The 23,758-nt window shown below is 43.8% G+C and overlaps 1 protein-coding gene across 4 annotated transcripts in view; it reads right to left on the reverse strand.

The window, feature by feature from the left end:
• The window catches only part of MAMLD1 (mastermind like domain containing 1), a 249,857-nt gene that overhangs the window by 8,707 nt on the left and 217,392 nt on the right, over nucleotides 1-23,758 (reverse strand). The window lies entirely within an intron of this gene.

Below are 23,758 nucleotides of genomic sequence, written 5' to 3' on the forward strand. Positions count from 1 at the left end.
GCTGAGAAAATGCAAATACTAGTTTCAAACAAGTGCCCCTGCATTTCCCTGCACTCCCACCTGCCCCCTGATGCATCCTCTTTCACCCAGGAGCTGTGCTGCATCTCTTTGGTGGGGACTTCAAGCTTGGGCAGCACTTCATTCTGAAGCTCAGAACTGAGACCCCAGGAACAACCACACTACAATTACTACATACTAAGCAATTAAAACACCAACAGTATTAAAACTGTCTCACCCAACTTCATGGTTTTAAGTTTCACGACTTAGAATGACAGAGAAGCCACAAGTAGACTCCTGGTGTGTAGTGACTTTGTGCATACCCACAGGAAACCTTGATGCCACCTTTACAAAGAAGGCTCATGGCCTCCACAGCTGTTCATGCACTTAAATACTAAGATAGTGACCTATGCATGCGAATAAAGCAAACAAAACCCAGGGTCAGCTTGTCAAAAGGATCATATCCCCTCAAGAGTGTGATACCTGTGAGATGCCACTGTCATTTGCTTCACACAGAACTCTGGGGTTACCTGTGCTTCTTGCCTGTGCTTCTTGCCCTTAACAAAACTCTGCATCTGCTCTTTGAAAGTTTTCAGTCTTTTTTTCTCTTCTATTCTGTTCACAATTCAGAGATGCTCTTCAAGATAAAACAGCCTTTCAGTTCAGAAATGCTCCAAAGCTTTCTGTTTGTTTGTGTGTTTGCTTTAGCACAATGTATGAACATTGATAAAACAAACTGTGCAGTTTGGTGGATCTCGGCTTTTTTTACCCATCTTTCAACCATTTACTTGATACACAAGCATATGAAATACTGCCAGACTCAAGTTTCTAAGCTTATCTTGGGGGCTGTCAATCAGGAAAAGGCTTTGTTTGAAGACTGTGAGTGATCTGTAGGTATAAGATTTGGTTAAAAAAAAAGATCTTCCAAGATTTTTGTTCTTTTCATACAGCATGATCATGTACAGTTTCCTTGAAAGGTAGTCCTCCTTCCTTGCTAGGAGCAGTGACAAGATCACCACACCTGGCTAGCAATTTTGTCAGGATCTTCTTCCTGCCTTCGATCAAAGCAGATGAACCACTGATTTCCCTGTAGTTGTTCTTACACTTCATGCTGTTTAAAACAAAACAAAATTCCTTCCAAGTATCCAAAGTGCTTTTAAAATGCACCCACAATTTTAATACGATGGAAACTGATTCCACTTCCCCTCTTAAAAAAAATTAATTGAACTAAATAAAGCTTTTATGCAAAAACTTTACCAATATTGTCAGAGCTGGTTTCATCCATCAAAACATGTCCTTAAAGAGCAACAGCAACCAGAGCAACAGAAAGACAGAAAATCCAGAGTGAATGATTGCAATGGGGATTTGTCTCAGATAAAAATGCATCCTTTAGCAGGCATGTGGAAATCAAGCTGTAATGCTGCTACCAGCACCAATGTAGTTATAAGGAACAGCTTTGGGAGCAGCCAAGAGCTTGAGGAATGAAGAATTGGTGTGTAAGAGACAGGCACAACCTTCCAGTTATGCAGTGCTTGTAAAGAGGTGTGATCAAGATTCCAGCAACAGCAGCTTCCTTGAAAATAGCTCCTTTGGCCCAGATAAACTCCCAGGCCATGGGTGAAGGTAGCCTGGAGAGCTGCTTTGATCCACCATCCCAAATGCAAGGCAAACCTTTCAGAAAAACTCTGCCAGGTCCCTGAGGGCAGTGGCACCGAGGTGCCCGCAGTGTTCACACACTCTTCTTCCACCTGAGAGTGGCACTCTGGGTCAGACTCATCCAACACCACCATTCTTCAGCAGAAGCTGTGCCTGTTACTGTTTCTCTGTGTACACACCCAAAGATGCAGGGACGGGTGGTCTGTACCTCTCTATAACATATAGTCACGATCCAAAATTGAATTCTCTGCACAGAACATATATTTACATTGGGCTGTACAGCTACTGTGATTCTCCAACCCTTGACACCAAGCTCTTGTTCCCACGGAGGGTAGCTAACCTATAAATGGAATGAGATAATCTAAAATTCTGTTTATCTCACCCAATTTCAGCTGGTAGTCCTGCTTGTCTCTACAAGGTTGTGCTAGCTGTGATGACAAACTGCAGTATCTGGTATCTTATGAAGTGGTTTGACTTGAGCAATCCTTGTGTTATGTCAAGTCATGCTCTCAGAGGTGTCAATGAGATTCCAAAGGAGTCAGATTAGCTCAACACCCAGCAGAAGCTGCTACAGGGAAGTGCAATGACTGGCTGGTAAATTTATGTATTAGGGAGAGCAGAAGAGATCTGATAAAATAAATACTGACGATTTCACACTAGCAAAATGGAAGTCAGAAAATCATGAGCTAATGGGATAAATCAGTTCTCTACCTGCCCATTTCTGAGAAGCTCTGTGAACTGCAGTGAGGTGTAGATCACTGAGATTTTGAAAATCCCCTGATTTCTCCTAGTTAACATTTCCATTAATTTCTTTTTCTTTGTCATGCAAAGGATCAATTTGCAGAGGCAGATGCCCAAGTCTTCTTCACTTTCAATAGTAGTTGGCTGCTTAACAACTTCAAGGAAGCCCTTTACATGAAAACCTCCTCACATGCAAAACCCAGCATAATTATTCCTGATTTCTCATGTAAGTGCACAAACAAAACATGCTCTGGCACAAAGATCACATCACTTTTTCAGTATTAAACGTCTCACACCCTTAATCTTTCCTAACAGATGAAACTAGTCCAACACCTAAAAAGGATTTCATCAGATCCTCTGCCCAATCAGGTGTCAAAAATCACCACCATAACTTACAAAACAAAATGCGGTGATCAAAAATATACTAAAATAATGGATACAAAGAAGACTGTGACTAGGTAGTGCTCATGATCAAATTTTTACAACCAAGATATTGACACATTAAAAATGAAAAATGTGTTAAGGTGACCTTGAGTATGGGGGACAAGGAGCAATTCCATTATATTTTTAAATGGAAATTATTATTAAAACACCTGAAGCTGAACTGTTATAACCAAGTCAACTCAGTATCCCCTTAAAAATCCCGTTTCTCCTTTTCTATTCAGATTGTATTTACAAACTGTTAGATGTCTCATTTTTTTCTTGTGTCATTTCATTATTACAGAGTTGAGACTAGCCATCTGCAGCTTCATTTTCTAAAGCTCTGATTTGTCCTTGGAGCAAGGTCATCCAGAACAAGAACATAAAATTCTGCTTTCCTCAACTGACAGTTCTTTATATCTTCCTGTAAATACTCCCTACTAATTTTAAATAATATTACCACTTCATACTCCCCCTCATACACACTGAAAAGCTGATATACACACATATTAATAAGGATCTTGTCATTTAACCACTGCATGTCATATTAGAAGCAATTAATGGTGTTTATTTGCTGATAACACAGGCATTTTGAGCTCCAGCTCAAGAATCCCCGATAGCTCCATGTGACTTGCAGGATATTAGCTATGGGTCAGAAGTTGGGATCCCCCCATTCAGCATTATCATATGCTTGGAGCAACTCTGTTTCTATCAAGCAGAAAAAAAAAATGCAGTCAATGCACAAAAATTACCAGCTGCTATAACACCATATGATCGGTGAGTGATAATAAAACATCACTAGGTGTATGTGGGTTCATTAATTGAAATCAACAGACCAGTAAAGAAAGAGTTTCAGGCACATTGCACAGTGTTCCAAGCTAAAAACAAAGAAAACTGATCAAGGAATTTCTACACAGATCAGATATGACTTGCCATAAATTCTGGAGCATCTTCTCTGAAGCAGCCTGCTGTTCTGGATTACAGCAAAAACGAAGCCAAGAAAACAAAACATAACGAAACAAAAAGGCAGGGTAAATTAAATTGATAATCTTCAAAAGAACTACCAAAAAGAAACAGGGAATAACTGAGAATAATCAGCATTAGCTCTGGGGGTCAGTCTCATCCCCGATCTCTGCCTGCAGCAGACTGAAGGTCCTGGCTCTAATCTCCAACACAAGGTGCCTATCTTTTGGCACTGGAAAATTCATTACTGAGCGGATGTGGTGGATTCTGAGATACCCTGTGCTGTACGCAGCCATCTGCCTCACAAATAACCACGTCAGAGCTTTTACCTGGGTGTTTCTAATGGCCTCAGCAGTCCTAGTCATGGAGACATGAAGAAACTGGAGGTCTGTTTGCAAACACCCCTGGCTCTTTGCTGTGCATGCAAGACTCTGAGGAGTACAGCCACAAAAGCAAGTGTCCCTTTGGACACACAGGCAGGGTGAGCTCATGAGACAGTAAGCATGGGATTTGTCAGAAGGAGAAGTGGAAGCTGGGATCATTACAGGTGAATTCCCAAGCCTCTAAGGGAGATGATATTGAACAACGAGTTTGTTTCGCTACTGAGTCACAGGAAAAGAGCCATTTGTATGGACTTGGGCTTACTTGACTAGGTCCAGTCTCCAGTTCTGTCATACAGAGATTCTTCATGTGTCTATGGGCAAACAACTTCATTACTCGCTATCTCAGTTTCCCTCCAAAAGGAATTAAAGATCCTCCCAGAAAGAATGAGGAAAATTTCCTGAGGCAATGTGAGGGTTTACATGTGAAACATGCCTCTCTCTTGCCCTCTGTGGTCATGACCCCACAGACCTGGCAGAGCTGCTTTCCTTGTTGCTCATCAGAGAGAGGTGGAAGGGCTTTTCCTGCTTCACTCCACATACAAGTCATTGTCATGTTCTCCTCTCTGCACCTCTCCTCCAGGTCTGGCCACAGCTGGTTGCATCTCAGAACAACACTAATGGAGTTGTAATGGTCCCCCAGGGCTTCTAACCTAGCTGCACAGCCCAGTGGAGTGCAGCATGTTCCAGCCACATGCCCCATGATCTTGTGACTTGCCTCTTAAGTCCTCAAAAAACTCTGCTTGCAACAGCTCTGAACATCGCAGCACCTGGAGAATCCCTCAGTGCGCAGCTGGAAGCTGTGTGAAGAGAGCTTGGTGCTGGGACAAGTCAGCCCTATGTTTTGTCCTTACAAAGAGACCAGTTGAGGTCGTTTCCTGTGAAAATCTTGGGACCTTCCTGCAAGTCCTGCTTGGTATTTTATTATGACAACTTCTACTGCAGGGAGAATGGTCCAGTTTCACTCCACATCCTCTCACACATCCCTGTCTTCACCCTGTTCCATCCGCATTATATGTCCTTCTCTGTCATTTGCATTGCAGATGTTTTTCATTCAAAATTCATCCATGATGAGAAAACCTTCCAAGTGCCTCCAAATACCATCTTCTCATGTCAGTCAACATTTCCCTTAAATTCTGTGGCATTCTGGTGTCTCTGTCACTAAAGATAATAGGAATCTAGGAAATGCATGCCTTTGAACATTTGGCCAGCCACACTTTTGCTGTAAGGAAACAGGGACGGGTACCAAAGAGGCTCGGAGGCAGAGATGTTGCAGAGCACTGCACGTGTCTCTTCTGCGGAGACACTGCGTGTCAACAGTTAACTTCCCTTTGTTCCCATCCAAATGATTAAGCTTAGAAGCTTGCCTGGTGACATCACCAGAGTTTAAACATGCTGGATATGGTCCAGGGAGCCAAAGTTATTGCTGACCCCATGGTTACTGATCCACTCTGCAAGTAGCTGATGTCTGATCTCACTTTATGAATTATTTAATGGGTTAAAGATTGGTCAGATTTTCTTTATGCAAATACAGCTATACATTGGGCAGGGGGATGTAAACATGCATTAACAAGGTTAAAGTCATATACTGTAACTACACTGTTTTCAGCTTGCAGCTTTATTGACTTAATCATGCCAGCACCGCAGCCAACAAATCATTAAATCCATTCCATTCTTCTGCTGGTTACCAACCACAAAACAGAGGCAGGCAAACACGGAGCAAATCTGGGAGGGGGTGGGGAGGGCAGTGGGGTGCGGGGCCGAGGAGAACAGTGGGATCACTATGGAGTGACGCTGGCCTGTCACCGCCAGCACAAAGACGCCAAATCTGTCTTTATGGACTAAGTGGTTTCATGGTTTAAAGTGACACACTCATTTGTTCCTGTTTTGCAATGATTATAGAAAAGAAGAAGGGGGGAGTGGGGAGAGGCAATAAAAAGCAAGCTGAGCTTCTTCACACTGGGTAACAGGGTGTGTGTGTGTGTGTGTGTCAGTGTCAGTGTCTGTGTGTGTCTGTACCCATGTGTGTTGTGCATCCTCACAGAGCCACAGACCTCAGCTGCAAACATCCCCCAGGCCAGGGCAGAGGAGATTTGGGTGCTTGTGGCACCCGAGGGGTCTCAGGCTCTGTGCTGCACTCACTGCTAAGCTGCTGCCAAACGCAGGCATGATTTAGAGTTCAGCATAAAAGCAAGGCGACATGGAGCATTAAATCAGTCCTTCCACTGCCCTCCAGGAGCAGCTCTGACCACAGAGAGCCATGGGAGAAGTCTCTGCTCTCAGACTGAACTAACAACTTCACTTTCAGAAAAAGGCTTTCATCTTTGGCCTGGCACTTAACCGTAGCTTTTCAGATCCCTGTTCAGGACCCTCAGAAGCTCCCTGGTTGCCAGTAGTGTGCAGAACACAGGTGGTCCACCACAGTCAGCAGATTACTAAAATACTGTTTCTAGGTGGTTAGTTGAAGACATCCAGCTTTGGAAATGGAGCTGTCAGCTTATCAGGTATGAACCTGTAAGATCTTTGTCATTGCTGTTGTTCCTGTTCATTTTTTGATGCAAATCATCTTTTCTATCACCAATGGCTTGGTGCTTGTGCTAGCAGAGCATCCTGTCAGGACACGGGCATATGTGTTACAAGCAGGCTACAGAGTAAGAATTCAGCACGAGCTCTTGGACACCTTCAGACATCAGGATGTCTTGCTTCTTTTACTGATGCCTATTTGCCAGCTTTCCTCCAGTGCAAGAACATGAAATAAACTGTCCCTGTTTGGGGAAGACTCAGTTACACCAGGAGAGATTCCTGGCCCATTTCTATTTGTTATGAAAAGAAGAAATGGCCCACAAGCTCCCTTTGCTTCGCCTTCTGGGTACAAGCAGCTCAGAGCTCCCTGTGAGAATAACCCAGATTTTAGCATCCTACCGGTGAAGGGGCTTGGCAGATACATTTGCACCTTGTCCTGACACACACCACTCCAGACCTTTATGAACACCATCATTATTCGGTTTATAGTTGCTTTATTTAGACCCAAACAACTCTTACAGTTTGAGTTCCAACCTTGCCTTTTTTTGTTTACTAGTTTCCAGATCCCTATCACCCAGAGACTGCTCCTGGCTCCATATACTGCAAATAAACATATCATTACTTGATGCAAGAGTCAGCCAGAATTCCTCAGAATTCCAGCCTCCAAGGAAGAGCCTGTCCCCCTGCCTCTCACCCTCAGTGTGGAGGCAGTGGAACACACCATCAAAGGTGCTTCTTTCCAGCCACCACACTGGAATAGCAGACAGAAACGAAAATGATTTTTGAAAGTCAGAAAATAAAAAGTCAGCTATTTAAGGCACCTGTGTGACTTTCAACTTAATTTACTTTTATGTATTGGATCACCACAGCTGCTGTTGCCTCCACAGAGTGGGAATAAAGACACCTCCAGCAGGCAAGGGCCAAGCCTCAGTGTGTTTTCCAGGCTTCCCTCACTGCAGCCTGTCCATCACACCTTGGAGGTGCACATAATGGTGAGCTGAAATTATTCTCTAGGTATCTTCTCCTTCACAGGAGAAGTCTAAATGACGGGAGCAGAAGGATGTATTCCAACCAGCCACAGAGGAAGACTGACACCAGTGAGCCCTAAATGCACAGCTCACGAGGCCCAAACCAGCACTTAACCCCACAACTGTTCTGCCTTTCTCTGTGGTTCAGCAGCCCCAGCTGGATCTCAGCAGAAGCAGCTCTGCTGCACTGGGGCAGCAGTGCCTCCCCCACTGAATCCCCACAGCTCCCTGCCAGCCTGACCCACCTCCCGTTCCTGTGTGCTCCAAGGCCCAGCCGGCCATTTGTGGGCTGTGGTGATGGACCCAGCCTGGAGAGAGCCTCATCAGTGCCCGCTGCTTATCGGCAGTGGGGCAGGCTCCCAGCTGCGGGCATGAGCGACAAGCCGCTTCTAAGGCAAGTGACAGCTGTGCTGATGTTTCAGGACCGACACACCCAGCCAGGAGTAACACACCAGTTGGGCTATTTATAATCCCTGGTTCTCCGGTCTTAAAATAGCACCGCTTTTATTTTTACATTTTTAGGCACACTGGTATGTTTAAGCAGCTCCATTGGCAGGCTCCACATCAAGCACTTCACAGGCAGTCTCGGCAATGACACTCGGGACTCTGTGCCTCCCCTCGGAAAGCAGAGGTGATTTCCCTGTCCCCATCACCCCTATCTCCTTGGCAATTGTGACCAGGCCTATTTCCATGTATTTCCATACAGACTGCCTCTTCCAAAAGCACAAAGGAGGGGCCATGCAGGTTGTCTCTGCAGACACCCACCGAAAGCAAAGAGCAGAGGTGTTCCCGGCTGCAGTACATGGCCACACTGCTGCTCTCATCAACAGGCACCACAGAGCCTCTGAAGGAGTTAATGGGTCCTATAAGAAAGCAATACTGTTTGATTGTGTTTTTATTAAAAAACAAAGGTCACTATACAGAACTAGCTAAACAAACCAGGTCCAGGTCTGAAAGGAGTGCTCCCTCCAGCTGCAGCACAGCCCCAGCTATTTGTTCTCTGCTCCCTGGTGCCACAGCGTACCTTGGTTGGCATTTCTTAATGACTGGAGCATCCATGTACTCTTTGTAGAACAATTATAAAATATTCAGGGCAGGAGAAAAAAATTCCCTGCACAGCCAAGGCTCCTCCAGCAGACTGCATAGGTGTCAAATGGTAAATCGTTAGTGTTTTAATTGCAGAGTTATTTATACCCTGAACTTGTTATTAACATAGGGAAAAACAGAACCTATTGTTACCCATAATTAAAGGGATTATTATGGAACTGCAAAAGCATGGATAGTCCCAGCCAGACCAACTCTTTTAGCAGCGGTGACTGTCATGGGGAGGAACATTAATCAGAGGCCCAATCTTCAGCTAAAAAGTTCAGAGAGGTGGTCACAACATGAGAACCCAAATTTCTTTACTCAGCCTCACCCCATCGCCCCTCTGCTGCCTCTGGCCACAGGCCTGGGATTAAGCAGGGGAGCTCTGAGGAGAGGGTACTGCAAGGGTCCAAACCCATCCTTCCCTATCAGCAAAGCTTTTCTGACCAAGGGGTGCACAGATAAGACACATCCTGGATTTGGCCCGGAGTTGCATAACTATCCTGTTAAACTTCAGGATTAACAGGTTATATTTTCATTTGCGAGATCATTATCTGCCCTAAGAAAGGTTTCCAATTTCACCAGCACTAATCAGGAGCCACAATGGATTTCCGGTCGCAGCAATGAGGCTCGAGAGCCTTTGTACCTTGTGGAGCCAGTTTCAATTCAAATCTAACTGGAAGAGCTATCATAGCTGCATGTTGAACAGATTAGGGGGAAAAAAAGTCACTGCTACTTACTACTGTAACTTATTTCTAAATCCATTTCTTACAGACACAAATCTCTCTGAGCACTGAAGCATCTCGTAGCTACACTCCCTTTCCAGGAACGACACCCTCAGTCTCCCCAGTGGCGCTGAGCAATGATTCCCTTACAATTCTGTGCCTTAAAAGAAATGTGTCAAAACTATGCACTGGTGCCCACCTCAAGTTCTGTTTTAGGCTGTTAAGGATATCATCCAAAATAAGCGCCAAGCAGGTCCAGAATAAAGACATTAGTGTGTCATGACAGCCTCTGCCCCCAACAACAAAGAGCTGCGTGCCCTGCACTGGGCTGTGGGCTCAGCAGCATTTCCCACTGGAATGCTGTCACCCAGACAGGGCATCCCAGCACAGGATGCACTGGCATAGCACAGTCAAGTACTACTGATGCCATATTTATACCTGGGAGGCCAAACAGTCTCACAGGAGGTACTATCTTTGTGGACAGAGAGGTGAAAGGCTTACTGGCAACTGGCTTTACCAGATAAGTAAATTAGACCTGGGTCTTCATGTTCTCTCACTGCCTCCACTCCCTGAACTGCATGAGTCAGAACTGCAGGGAAAATATTCAGAAAATTCTACAAGTTCAGGAATTAAAGAGACATTTCCAAAACTTGCCTGTGGCACTCAATACCAGCTGAAAAATTGGGTTAGCCTGACATTGCTGCTGGAGGTGAACAGAGCTGGGAAGGCTGGCTGAGTAGCAGGCGTGCAGAGCCCCTCTCTGCAGAGCAGGTGAGCACACTGCTGCCCACAGCCTCATTGCTCCAACATGGAAACACCTTTTAAATTTTTAAATCTGGGAGTGAGAGTAATTGAGAAAACAAACTTTGTTTCCTGAACGAACATAAGGTTCAGACAATTTGGGATTATGAGATACATGCAAATCTGCAAGTCTGGCCTGAGCAGTTTTTGAGGGCTGAAGAACTCTGTGAATTCTCCAAGGTTCAAGAGCTTTGCCTGAATAGTCATGGCAGGACCATTTCAGTGTTGAGGCTCTTCTACCATCACCAAACTAGCCCCAGCTGATAGTCACACTGCCTGGCAGTAGGCTGGGAGAGCTCTGTGAAGGGAGCAGCAGCAAATCCCAAATGTTTTGTAAATCCTGCTGCAGGGAGTGCCAGATCACAGGGGGCTCGCTGGAAGGCTCTCCTGGTTTGTCTGCTCAGACAGGATGCCAGGTCCTGCTGGTGATGACAGCCTGCTGCCTCTCCAGATACGATGCTACCCAAGCCACCTGCCTGGTGCTGCCCTGCCCCTGTCCTAGCAGCTTTCAGAAACCAGGGCAGCAACTAACCCAAGAAAAAAACAACAAACCACCAGGTTACACCAATTTTTTCCTTAATACTTTTCTTTCTGCTCCTATTTGCTGCTGGGCTTGAGGAAGGAGTATAAAGACTGATAAAAATGAGTCCACAAACCTCTGCTACTCTACCCCCAAGCTGGGGAGGCTTCCAGGGGCTGGAGCAGGAGCTGCCTCCAGAGTCAGCTGGGAGGAGGGAGAGGAGGCAGGGGAGGGAGAAGGGGAAAAAATGAACAGCTGCAAAGCAATTAAGCCTGCCTCCCTGCCGTACTGTCCAAAGAAGGAGGCAATCTAATTCAGCCTGGTGCCTCTCTTCCTTCAGCCGTCTGGTGCCTGCCTGGGATTCAGGAAAGGGGCTGTCTGACTGCCCACTTTGTCTGACGAGCCAAAGGGGCCCTTCCCAGCCACAATTTCCAAAGGAAAGAGATCTTGGCTGGTGGTGTCTCTTCTCTTCTGAGAAAAACATGAACTGAATGTAGTGGCAGCAGCTTTATAACCTCTCCTGCCCTTCCTCAGCAAACAACCAAAGTGGAGCTGGAGCAAGAAAATGACCCCGCTGGCTCTCAGGCTCAGCACTTGTCTCCCAGCACAATGAATCAATTGGCGTCCCATCATTATTGTGGTAACTGTATCTTTCACAAGCAAGATTTTATACAGAGATAGAATAGGATGTTTTCTGCTCATTTCCTTCCTGTCATTCCAATCACGAACTACTGTTAAAAATACAATGCATTTAAAGGCTGTAACATTTGCAAGCATGTGTTCCAGTTTCCCAGCTGAACGGCTGGGCTTTTGTTTTGTGCCCAGTAAAGGTGTGGAGAAACAGTGATGGAGAGGAGCTTGTGGTGCAGCTGGGTTAGAAACGCACATGTACCGAAGGTCATCTCGTTTTCATGTTCCTAATATCAGGGATTACTTTAATTCCTTATTCTGGCCAACTGTTTTGGTTTATAATCCACAGCACAGGACTCCTTCCAGCCTGTCTAAGGTGGTACTTGTTCTGCTATTTTTTTCAGAAACTGGCAAAAAATGTTTTATTTGGAAAATGTTAGTGAGGCAATAAAAGCTTTTTAGTACCAGTCAGAGGAGCAAATAGGGACTGTTAGGAGAACAGAGTACAATTCAACTCTACTTACAGTTATGTCTGACAGTAATCTAGGCAGCAAGTACATACCTTCCCCCTGGCTTGATCAAGAGAGAAATATGCAAAATGTCTATTTTAAATGCAGCTAGACAGCATTTAATCTTATGAAATTTCTCAATATTATTATCATAAGTATAAAAAAGAAGAAATCATAGAGAAAGCAAGAGTTTAGCTCACCATTCTGATAAATGCTTTATAAAGGATGAAGTTTGAGGATTATTATTTAGCTGTTTATAAGCTAAAGCACAGTAACTTTATATATTGCATCAACCTAGAATGGAGCAACACACTGAAAACAGAAGTTCCTTACTAACCTTATAACACATAAGGTCTCTCATGAAGGCCACAGTTCTTTCTAAAAATATAATTCACATATATATAGATATATGCTACCTATCTAGGAAAAAGCTCAGACTCTGGTCTGGGCACAAAATAGATCGGTATCTATCCCCCCTCAATGCCAATTTTTTTTTCTTATGAAAAAGTTCTTACTAAGTAGCAATTTTAAATTTCCTTAAAAAAAAAAAAAAAAGAAAGGAAAAAAAGTAAAATACAACATAAATAAAGTTTGGGGATTTCAGTCCAAGTAGTAAATTATGAGAAAATACTGATATGTCCACCTTTTTCAGTTAAAGATTTACTCACATTTCAGGACCATCACATAGTCTGTGGTGATGTTATCAGCATTTCTCTGTTATTCTGACCTTAGGTGCTCTTAAACTATTGCATACATAATATTCTCTGATAATAGAATGCTATTCCCATTTCAGTAACAATAATTCACCTTAATGAAATAAGAACTTACACGTCAAATTACTCTACCTCAATTTGAGAGATATTAGCACACTTTGGGTAACTGCAGAATCGCAAATAATGACATCAAGAGTCTGACACTATTCCTGGAGAGCTTGTACTCCCAGTTACAACAACAGGAATTGGAGATGTGTAAGAATTGCAAAAGCAGATGTTAATCTGCAGCAAACACCACAGGTATGGGCAGTCTGCATTTTTGCCTTAAGCAAACAAGAAAAACAAGACTATTAATGAGAGAAAACAGCACTAGTTTCTAAATGCATGTATAAATAGGCATTAACACCAACAATATTCCTGAAGTGACTCATTACAGCGTAAAGACAACTTTTACAAGAAACTTCACGTTGTTTACAAATTTCCCGTTTACATTTTGTTTTAATTCTCGCTTTCTCACGTATCATGTGCCGCAAGCTTAGCAAAGATCTTGAAGAGATGGAAACTCGATGCTTAAACTAAAACCGGAATCATCGAGATTTACTCCTTCGGTGAACTGGTTGTGCACTTTTCCTGTAGCCCAGTAACTACAGCGGTGTAAACACCGAGTTTCTCACTGATTTTCTCACCGAGCCGAGCCGAGCCGAGCCCGGGCCGTGCCCTGGCCGGGCCGGCTGCGGCCTGCGCGCCTCAGCGGCCGCGCTAGCGCCGAAAAAATACAGCAGCAACAGCCTAATTCCAGCTCTAAATGAGCTCAGCGGGGAATCTAAACAGTCAAGTCAATTGCTAGAATCTGCACTTTTCAACCTCGTTCTGCTCCTTTGATCAGACTGAATTTTGAGCTACGGCGATTAATGGACTAATAGAGGAAGTCACAGGGCATCTCTGGGGAGGGGAGGGAAAGGAGAAACAAGGATCTCGTACTCATCGTGCAGCTATGCTGCCGAACACTATTCCACTAGAAAACTAAAATGCCACTGCAGAAAAGTGTGCTGACTGAGCGGGAAAGGAGGAGAAAAAGGGGGTTGTACGAAACAAAAAAAATAATGCTGATGTGATTGCTCATTCATTGCTTAAACACAGCCTTCGGAGCAACGGGGAGAGAAAACAGACTGCCCGAGCACGAGTGTCCTGTAAACTACCCTTCAACTGCTTATTCTTAATGCCACCGAGTAAAGGAAATATTAAACATATTTATTATGCAAAGAGAAACTTTCAAAAGCCCTGAGTAATTAGGCACTAAGAGAAACTGATTTGTTTATGTCAGGGTTACATACTACTGATATTCCAGTGTAGTATATGTCCTCATCTTGCTGGAAAGGGAAGAAACACATTAACATTAGAAGTCTGCTAATCACAAAAGAGAGGGGAAAAGTGTTTTCTCAAGATTTTTTCCCCCATTTGCTTTTTTTTTATTGCTGTGCCTGAGAGGACGGGGCAGCTTTTCTTCCTACAAGGGGCAAATTTTCCTTCTGCAATTGAGGGAGGACCAAGAGGACTTCAAATAACCCCTGGACTGATTAAAACATTAATTTATTTGAAGCTTGGCAAGTTTGTAAAATGCTGGTACTAACCCCTAGAGGGAAAAAAAAACCCGGTACCAACAACCACAACACCAGAAAAGCCAAAAATAATTCAAATGTAAACCTGAGCTGAGGCAGGAACAAGCGCATCAAAGCTTCCAACTCCCTCTCCTTTATTGCTGCAGCACTAATACAGCATTGCCAACGACTGCTGGGCCCCTTGCTGCATCCTTCTGCTCCACCTTTGGTCTTTCTTGAGCATACAAAGCCTAGATACATACATGATTCACTCTGCTCTCAGAAATAATCCTGCAGTCATCCTGGAATGACCTCCCACTGCGTAAATTTAGGTGTCTGTGTTTGAATCTTTACAAGATCAAGCTGTTAATGTAATGTCTTAGGCCAGGATATCACACTATTTTGGCTACATTAAAAGGGCTTACCCTCCTTGTGGGTCTCTCATCAATTCTGTAGTGGGGAAAAATAGCTCAGCACAGCTTGTGCATAACATGCATTCACATCTGTATCTGTCTGACACTGATCCAAAGAATTGTGTTTCCATTAATTCAATGACAAATGTTAAATAATTCTGCTGGTTATACAGAGAATATTATTTATACTAAAGTAATGCATTTACTACCTTTGTCCTTTAACATTCCTATATTCCAAGGATTAAACTGTAATACAGGATTACTTCTTGTTAATGGTAGTTAATAGTAGCTTTTCAGAATTATGTACTGATAATGATGATATTTGCCTTTATGTGTGCTATAAAAAATTTAACTTTAAGACATGTAATAGAGTGATTAGCCTTCAAAGCCCTAAGAAGAGCTGCTGCATTCTGATTGTGAATTTCTATCAATTATGAGTGCTGGCTGCTTGAAATATCCAAAGTGCTCGAGACAGAAATATTACACAGCCAACAGGGCAGACTGATAGGCTTCCTAAATGTACAGTTTTTGAAAACAGCTCATAATAGTGTTTGGCTTTCAAACCTTAATGTTAACAGCTTTGATGGGACTGCTTCTAATTCGTATTTAAGACCCATTACCTCTTCCTCTAAGCAATCTTCATGAAACATCATTTGTTGTGGGGGGATATTTGCCATCCAGTGCAGCTCTGTAATGGCCGTTAATTCACACCATTTTGCTCGCTCCTGTATTAATCAGCAAACTGTGAATCATCCCAGTGTTTCCAGACTCACAGATGCATGAGAGAATCGCCGAGGCCAGTTCAGTTTCTCTCCCCATTCAGTCCCACAGACAATATCAGTTCCTGTTTACAGACACGGCTTTGTTTTCCCCCACCCACACACTGAAATTTCTCCAAAATGCCCAAAGGAAAAAAAAGAAAAAAACCAACCAAAAAAACCCCACCGAGTTCATTTTACCAGGAAAGTTATTTCTAGGTATTGCATCTGAATCAAAACATGTTTGTACTTTGAGCTGGTGCGCAGTGCTCGCTCAGCCGGGCAGGAACGACAGAGGAAGGCGAAGGGGCAGCTCCATCACCCCGCCCTGCTGGAGCCAGGCACGGCATTAACAACATCCCAGGGACTCTCTACACACTTGTTTGCCTCCCTTCTATTTGTTAAATTGGACTTTGGTTCTGCACGAATTTTTACCTTGTGAGGTACTGATATAATCTGAGACTATAACAAGATAATACTAGGTAGAAAGCACCCCTTGATTACGGGTAGATACCATGCTCTAACAGTATCACTGTGGAAAGTATTAAAAGTATTTATTAATTTAGGCATCAAATTTGAGGAAATAAGTAGGGCATGGTTTTAGGGAAGTGAGAACATTTTCCAACAGCCAGGCTGCTTTTAGTTCAACACAAGCTCCCCAAACTGTAATTTAGTAAGAAAGAGAGAGAAAATACAGACAACGTACAACCCTACCTTCCAAAAACTTGGGGAAAATGGAATGAAGATGTTCTTATATTAACGGGAATTTACAGCACAGCTGAAATGAGCTGGGTTTACAACAGGGTCATGGAAACCATTTCCTCCTCGCTATTCCTCAGCACGCTGGGCCATGAACACACCTTTGCAATGTAAGAATTATGGGTGTGCTGACTTGTAGGTGAGGATATACCTTACCCATCACTAAGCACCCTACAAGTTGTAATTTTTAAGAATGATACACTGAAGGAAGTTATGGCATTCATCCTGAAGCCAAGCAGTGAGAAGTGCTTGGTCGAGCACTTAGTGAGAAGTTTGTCAAGTCCTTCCTTAGATTCCCAGGATGTTTAAAACTTCATTGTATTTAAGAGCACTATCTCTAAATTGAGAGAATATGTGTGTTCAAAACCTTTTGCTAAACTGCTTTTAATTAAAGATTTCTGCATATGGATTTTTTTTTTTCTAATCTGTGATAATAAAGAAAGTAAAATGGGTTATGTGGGAGGAGAAAAAAAGGCAAGAAAATCTGCAGATGGGGCCTGATTCAGCGTTTAGCGCAGAACACCTGTGAACTGCTACCAAGCTGTCTGGAAAACCTGAAAGGAACAGTTCACCTGGGCTGGCAGGGTCAGAGGAGTTTGGGTACAGCAGGTGAATCAGACATTTTTCAGCATGATAGTACCACTTTCCCTACACCTTTGGGAGATGAGGTTCTCTGCCATCCTGCATTGAAGAGCAGAAGGAAGCAACTGTTGCTTAGAGCTGAAAACCACAGAAGCAAAGGGTTTTCAGGGCTCACACAGAATCCCTGTGCCATGGCTCCTCTGCTCACCCACGGCTCTGTGGCTGTCCCTGGACTGGAGCAGGGACACAGCCCTGCCACACAGAGCATGGACACAGAACATGGACACAGAGCATGGACACAGAGCATGGACACACAGCCTGGACACAGAGCATGGACACACAGCCCTGCCACACAGAGCATGGACACACAGCATGGACACAGAGCATGGACACACACAGCATGGACACACAGCATGGACACAGAGCATGGACACACAGAGCATGGACACACAGCATGGACACAGAGCATGGACACAGAGCATGGACACAGAGCATGGACACAGAGCCTGGACACACAGCATGGACACACAGCATGGACACACAGCATGGACACAGAGCATGGACACACAGCATGGACACACAGCATGGACACACAGAGCCTGGACACACAGCATGGACACAGAGCATGGACACACAGCATGGACACACAGCATGGACACACAGAGCCTGGACACAGAGCATGGACACAGAGCATGGACACAGAGCCTGGACACAGAGCATGGACACACAGCATGGACACACAGCATGGACACACAGCATGGACACAGAGCATGGACACACAGCATGGACACACAGCATGGACACAGAGCATGGACACAGAGCATGGACACACAGCCCCCATCCTGAAGCACCTGAACGTTGCAAGCAGCCTGACAAGCTGAACTGCAGCACCTTGCCCTAAATTTCTCTGGGGTAAGTCACATTTCCCTATACGTGCTCACAGCACATGAGCACTACTTCCTCCTTCTCCACCCGGCCAATCCTACCTCAGCCCTGCAGGCATCACTTCACTGTCCTGCACATAATGAAGAGAAAGACTTCCCTGAACGCCTCCAGCACCCCTCACTGGTGTTCACAGTACCTCCCGAGCCTCTTTTTTCTTTCCAACTGGATTTTAATTTGTCCAGTGTGAGATTCCCATAGAGTTGTCTGTGTCCTAAATGTCCAAGTGTTGGCTGAACATTTTACATTTTATTAAACAGGTCATAACCACAGGAAAGACCCGTCTGGATGAGGAAAATGCTGCAGCTTTGGTGTAGTGTCCACATTAATTTCAGATCTAAAAGGTGGGTGATGGTAAGAGTGGGGGAGGATGCTCCCCACATGGTGTTTAGAAGGATTTGGTCTATTTACAAGCTTTTTCTCTGCAGATTGCTTCCCCTAATGATGTGCTGTGTGGTGTCCAAGAGTGCTATCAGCACAACAGAGAGCTAAACTGGAAGGAATTATGAGTGCATTAGGCAGAGCTGTTGGAAACATCAATGCCTGCAAACATCTTAAAATACAAGCCAAAGAAGTGGGAAGGTTAAGACATGGCTGCAAGGGCTCCACTGCAACAGGGGAATGCTTTGAAATACCCAAAATGGAACGCCAGAAGACAACACACGCAGTTTATAAAAACACTGCAAAAGAGCAATGGGCTCAGAAGATCAGATATGAATTAAGGTTTTTTATCTTGATTACTGCACTTCTGAAAATGCTGTATTACTGTTGACATGTTGAGGCCAAACACCTCATTTTGTTCCACAAGTTTATTTCTTACTTTCCAAAACCTATCTGACATTTTTTATTCACAGGGGAGGGAGGGAAGGAAGAAGGCAATTGATAGCTTCAGTCAAGCTCCTCTCAGACTCCTGAGAAGAGAACAGAGAATCTCCAAGTTTGAAGAAAATATCAACTCACTGGCAAATGCACAGATAAATATAAATTCAGAAATGACCATTCAAGAAGATGTTTTAACATCTGTGGAGATGTCAAACTCCAGGCTAGCCTTATTGCTCTCTGTAATCCAGATTCATCACCAGCTTCCTTTATTCCCCCATTCAAAGGCACTTAATTAGCTGAAGGGCTTGTTGCTTTGCCTTCAAAAGCTCTCCAGCCCTCAAAGGCTTTGCTTTGGTATTGTGCTGCCACTGTCCTTTGAAATCAAATCTGGTTTTCTCTTCACAGCATTGGTAAAAGAAAAAAAAAGGTAGATTTTAAAAACTTGGTTCCCAAGGAGAAGAGAAGAGAAGAGAAGAGAAGAGAAGAGAAGAGAAGAGAAGAGAAGAGAAGAGAAGAGAAGAGAAGAGAAGAGAAGAGAAGAGAAGAGAAGAGAAGAGAAGAGAAGAGAAGAGAAGAGAAGAGAAGAGAAGAGAAGAGAAGAGACGAGACCAGTAGAACTTCATTCAAAGTGGCTTTAAAAATAAGTTTGATCCTGAAGAAAAAGGGTAGGGGATTGAAGCTGCAGGTGAAATCTGGCCAGTACTTTTGGTTTTATTAATAAAGCAAGATACTGTAATTGTTTTATGCATTAGGAAGATGCCTTGTGACATCTTAGAAATCCCAAATAAAACATTATTTTCCCTGTACTTGCAGGAGGACTGTATGTACTCAGATGATGCAGGTTGTGTTCTCTGCTTTTCCAAACTCTTCATCAACCTGCATCAGAGCTTATAAAGTGCTGCTGAGTCAGAACAGTCTTACCTAACAGTCACAGTGCACTGACTTTTCACAGGCAGAAATAACTTCCCATAATATATGGCACCCAGAAATCAGGCCATGGTATTACCATGTCTTCATATTAGTAAAAGCTGTATTTTGTATTCCATTATAGTTATTTAACCTTTGACATCTAACCTGGGGGTCAGTTTGCTCTCTGTAACAGCACATTTCTTCTTCAGTTTTGTTCCTATATGTAGAAAAGTTATGCTCTGAAAGAAGATTTTTTAACTTTTTTTAAAAAAGTGTATTTAATCTAGCTCAGAAGTTTTGGTGTTTCTCTGCAACCTATAGTTTATTCTTCCAACTTAGATAATGTATTGCTGCTTTTACTACAGTCAAAGAAGTACTTTGCTTTTCAAAGGCTATTTTAGTCCTCAGCATGTTCTTCACTATCCCATATGCAGTCCATATGTAGTAAAAATACAGCCACTTTTACTGCAAATAATATTAGTTTTCTCTCTGTCTCTTCCCTTGTCATTTTTTCTCTATCAGTATTTTTGGCAATGGAGATGAAACAAATACACCCTTCACTGACAATCCAGTGTACAACTCTCTGGATGTCAGCAGGAATGCAGAGAGCTCTAAGAATAGCACATTTGGTTCCTAAGGTGCAAGTGGAGCTCAGAGACACAGCGTGTCCCTCTCAGACAATGGCTGTTTATCCCCTACATCCCCCCAACAAAACAACCTTTTCAGCTGTGTTTTGGGTCTCAGCATTTCACACACAGAGCAGTCAGTGGGCAATCCTGCCCTCCTCACTGAGACTTCCAAGTTTTAACTCAGATCAGCTTGGGCTTGGAAAAGAAATAGCCACCAAAGGGTTTATTGTATTCCAGCCTGAACTGTGAATATCACCGGCTGGTTTTCCTGCCTTCAGGGAGGAGGGGATCCCTCCTTCCCTGCATAGAGCCCTGTGTCTGCTCTTGCACTGGAGGGACTGACAGAACAGCTTTTCTGCAAGTGGGGTGTTGTATAAGCATTGCTGAAGGCAGAACTGGGCCCAGGGTATTGGACATTCCAGAACAGGAAATCTGCAAGTACAAACTCTATTTAGACATGAAAATCAGGGAGATGCCCAACTAGTCAACCTGCCTGGGCAAATGCAGCTTTTCATGTGCCCAGAAACAGCCGATAGAGACAAGTGGTGAAGCCTTACCCCTAAAAACAGCGTGTGATAGTTCTGGAGACCACCTCTGACTCTGGCATTTGCTACCATCTTTCTAGTAGGATTTACGAGTCCAGACCTTTGAGTCTAACTTCACTCACCAGCATCAGACCCACAGGAATAAAATGAAAACCTGCCTGTAGCCAGAGAGCAGCATTAGCCCCACCAGGCTTCGTGCTAGCACACAATGCAAACTGTCAGCGCCTCAATCAATACCCGTCCATGCTCAGCAATAAAGACACAGTGCTTCAGATGGGGGAGATGAGCCCTATCAGATTCAGCAGTTGTCCAGGCAAGACAGGATCTGGGACACAGACTGATTACACTTAAAAGACACATCACTAACTACAAAAATGGTAGAGCTGTGAGGCACCAGCAGTAACCCCGCTTTTGGAATGTGGAGTGTTTGCTTTAATACACAGTGAAACAACAGCAAAACGTTCATTCTGGGTCTACGGCTGCTGCTCTGTTCCCCATGTTGCTGTGCCTGTTACAAGGATCAAATTTCATGGTTTATTGTTCTCCCTCCAACTGGCCACCATCCACATTCTTCTTCTGTACAAAGCTGCACCTCTTGCTCCAAAGAAGAGAGAACTATGCCTTCTTTTTATAAATTTTAGTCACATTTGCAAACACACACACAGAGTAAGGGGATGACTTTTAAGCACTAAACAACATTTCAGGGAATGCTGTTATTTTTCTCTGAGCAAATTTCTTTGAATGAGGTTAAGAAAGGGCCATTTTCACCAGAAATTTACTAATTTTTGAGATGCAGAAGTTGTCTCCCTCATCTACTGAATCTTTAACATTGTTTCTTTTAATGAAACAACTGCTCTAAGCTTGAAAAGTCCTATTCATCACCTGCTTCAGGAGGGAATTGGCACTGAAATTCTGCAAAGCTCAAATTCAGCTCTGGACACATTGCTGGAAATGAAAACTGCTGGGGCTACTTCACTCTAATGAAGTAAAACTGGTACAAAGCAGGTGGGGTCCACAATTCAGTACTATCTCTCAATGTAAATAAGAAATCTATTGCAGACAAATAACAGATCTCCATGCTAGATTCCATGAAACATAGTAATTATCTCAGACTCAAGGATTCCTACACAGAATAATTTTCCTATGTAATCTTTATTTTAATTCAGCACTTGGGATCCATTGTCTTCTATGAGATTTGCAGTAAAGTTATCAAAACCTTACAAAATGCTCCACTCCTGAACATCCACCATCTTTCTTCAGCAGCTCACCAGACTGTAAAACTGGAGCACTGTCATCTGGTGTGTAATTATTGGTCTAAGTCTTCCCTGTAAAATGAGGGAGGCACCATAAGCTTACCTAACTAGTCTGAAAACGTAAAATGCTCATCACCTGTAATCATTGTCTTAACTGTCCTTGATCTTTACTGATAGCAGCAAGATTATAATAACTCTCTTTCTGACAGTGAGAATCGGCTGAAAATGCAGCATGGGCAGAGCACCAGGAAAGTTGCTCGAAGAAGGACTATTTCGGCCAATTAGACAGACTGACTTCAGGATTTTTTTTTTTTAATGTCTAATCAGTGATGCAAGGGGTTCAGAAGTATAAGACTAAAATGCAAAGCAGGGAAAACTGGGGCATATAAACCTCAGGAATCCAACAAGGACATTCCTATTTCACAGACTCAGTGGTGAAGCAAAAAAAAAAAAAAAAACCAAAAAAAAAACCTCAAAGGGTTTTGGACATATGATCAAAAGTGATTGTGTCACTGTGGTTAACAACTTATTAGTCCTCATGCAAGACACAGGAAAACACCATGAATATATTCTTCACCCACACCTGCCTCCACAGTAAAACATCTGGTGGGCAGCAGTAATTTGTGGAACTGCTGCACTTTGCTCCCTTTCAATCGTGTGTCCACCTACAGGCCTGGATCCCAAGCCAGCAAGATTCTCTACTCTCTGTTTAACCTGGGTCCCACCGAACACAAGCTTGACACAACAAACTGCATGAGGCAACAAACTCATATGCTTGAAGCAACAAACTGCTCTAGGTCTTTGTTGAAGAAGGGGCCTTTCACTGGTAACCCTTTAAAGAGCACTAGATATGCCGCCCTGTTACCTGTTCTACCCCTGCAAAAGCAAATTCAGTCAGTACCAATCCTTCCCAGCCTGGTTTAGGCTGCTGCATGCAGTAAGGGAGAACGGAGGGAGCACGGCTTGGAAAGGAGTGAGCTGATCCTCAAGAGGCACAGTGCCAACGCACCTCACTGATTTACCACTCAGGAGCTGATATTTAGTAACTATGCCATATTTCTCATTCCTATCACAGGACATTATGATATTTAGTTACACCAGCATTACACCAAGACTGATGAAATCCTCCTCCTTAAGAACCAGTCACTTTGCAAGGAAGAAGGGCAAAGAAGACCTGGCTCTGGAGCGCATTTCACACTTCAGCTCTCAAGCACATCCCAGCAGAATTTCAGTGATCAGTCTCTGCTTTGCTGGGAGAGAAGTGTCTCAGTCCTTCCCAAGCTGCTGATGGAGTGACTGTGCACAGCTAAGCAGCTTGGAGAGTCTGCTTACAAGGTGTTGGTTCAGCCTAACAAAGCCCTGGGACTGGTGGTGAGTTTCAGTGTTTCCAAGTATTCTTCCAAACAAAAAGACGTTTATTCCTCACAGCCAGGCTGCTCTCAGAGCAGTCCCTGAGCCCTTCCCTGCTCCCAGGACACTGTTCACAGCACATTCTCTGATCTGGGGTGGCAGCAGATTCACATCTCCCCCTGAGTCTCAGGGAGGAGGTCGCTGGACAGAAATCAGGGCTGTGCCTCACTTTTGCCAGCTGCATTTTTGCATTCACCAGCTCGATTGGTATCACAGATCACCATGGGTGGGGAATGGCCCTCATCCAAAGCAGGGAATGGCTTCTGGCAAATGCTAGTAACAGGTATTTCAAGTCTGCCTCTTTGCTATTCAGGAGCTATACTGTTTGACCTGCTGTCCATGAAGGACACTTTTAACTTCACTTCTCACCCCACCTGATCTTTTCTAGCCTCAGAAGCACACAGAGATGGATTTGTTAAAGGGCACTAAGATAAAAAGAAGATATT

Source organism: Taeniopygia guttata, chromosome 4A, assembly GCF_048771995.1.
Source record: "Taeniopygia guttata chromosome 4A, bTaeGut7.mat, whole genome shotgun sequence".
In the NCBI taxonomy this organism is placed as follows: domain Eukaryota; kingdom Metazoa; phylum Chordata; class Aves; order Passeriformes; family Estrildidae; genus Taeniopygia; species Taeniopygia guttata.